We start from the raw sequence: 1,635 nt of genomic DNA, 5'->3' as shown, positions 1-1,635 counted from the left end.
TTTTGAAAGCATCGGAGTCATAACTGGTTTAGTCATCCATCACAAAATCTGACTTGAACACATCAAGGAGTATAGGCCTAGATATTTCCAAGGCAAAGCTGTTCATTGCTCCTGGAATGTCATCCATCTTCACCTCCAATAGTTCGAAGGAGCTTTTGGGCTGAGGCTATCCATTTTGCGCCTCTGCTGCTTTCCTGCTTTTTCCTTGCCTACTAAACCCCAACTCCCTTAATGTTCTTCTCTGTGCAAACCTTGAACCTACGACTTCATTAACATTCCGTTATATTTGTTCACCTCTTCCATATGACCCTCTTCCTCTACCTTTTAACCTATTTTCATAGGACCGTTGAATGCTCAATGTTCTTTTCTGGCCCAGATGTTAGTAAAGGCTTTAAACAATTGTCTCCCATCATCCACCTATATCCCTCCCACAGCCTGCTGCTAAAACCCTCTGTCATCTCCAGACTCCATTGTACCACTATGCTCCTGTTCAGCCTACTATTCTCCACCTTGTATCCTTTGGCCCTGAACTCTCAGTTCATCTACCACTGGTAATTTGCCCCTTTTCACCTATCTTCAACCCACTTTTGGAACTGTCTACCAATCACAGGCTGGAATTCCTTCAAGAAACACTTATACCTACTTCAATACCTCTAAGTCCTCCTTTTAAAAACTTTCTTAAATCTCTTCCTTGACCAAGACTTTGGTTGTCTGTTTAAATAACTCCTTCATCTGAGTGTCAGTTTTGTTTGATTTTGCCTCTGAAGACCTTAAAATACTTCTGTTTTAAATGTGCTATTTGAATGTAAACAGCTGTTGCAAAAGGTTTCTTAATGACTAGTTAAAGCAGAGTCAAGGTGTTCATCTTATCCTGAGCATCATTTATCTTTGACATGACTAAGTACAATAAATGGCTGTTGTCACACTGCTGTTTGTGGGGCTTAGCCAGGTAGAATTTAGCCACTGTTTTGTTTTGATAGCAAGCGGATTTGAAATTCCCTTCTTGGCTGTAATGTGCTGTCTCTTGTCTCACTCTGTCACTATTCTCTGTACTTCATATACAAGTTTGAAAGAAAAGCACTCTATACCTAAGTGTAGAATCAGGTTCCTGTCTGTGATACAGCACTAAAAAGACTCTAATAAAAGTTGCAAATGATACCCATTCCAAGTGTAGCCATGATGCACTATTCTTTGTCAGCAGCCTGTTTGCAGCCTTTGTCATGGTTGACCAAGCATCCTTCTCTAGCACTGCCTTTATTGCCCAGCTGTAGGGGACAGTCTTCACCAGGTTCCATTCTTACCTATCTAAAGAATCTCCAGCATTTTCATAGACAACAAGGTGCAGAGCTGGATGAACACAGCAGGCCAAGCAGCATCATAGGAGCAGAAAGGCTGACGTTTCGGGCCTAGACCCTTCATCAGAAATGGGGGAGGGGAAGGGGGTTCTGAAATAAATACGGAGAGAGCGGGAGGCGGATAGAAGATGGATAGAGGAGAAGATAGGTGGAGAGGAAACAGACAGGTCGAAGAGGCGGGGATGGAGCCAGTAAAGGTGAGTGTAGGTGGGGAGTTAGGGAGGGGATGGGTCAGTCCAGGGAGGACGGACAGGTCAAGGGGGCGGGATAAGGTTAGTAG

This window comes from Rhincodon typus, chromosome 4 (assembly GCF_021869965.1).
Source record: "Rhincodon typus isolate 14 chromosome 4, sRhiTyp1.1, whole genome shotgun sequence".
NCBI classification, from domain to species: domain Eukaryota; kingdom Metazoa; phylum Chordata; class Chondrichthyes; order Orectolobiformes; family Rhincodontidae; genus Rhincodon; species Rhincodon typus.
The sequence above is the reverse complement of the archived record's forward strand: the minus strand, read 5'-3'. Positions refer to the sequence as shown.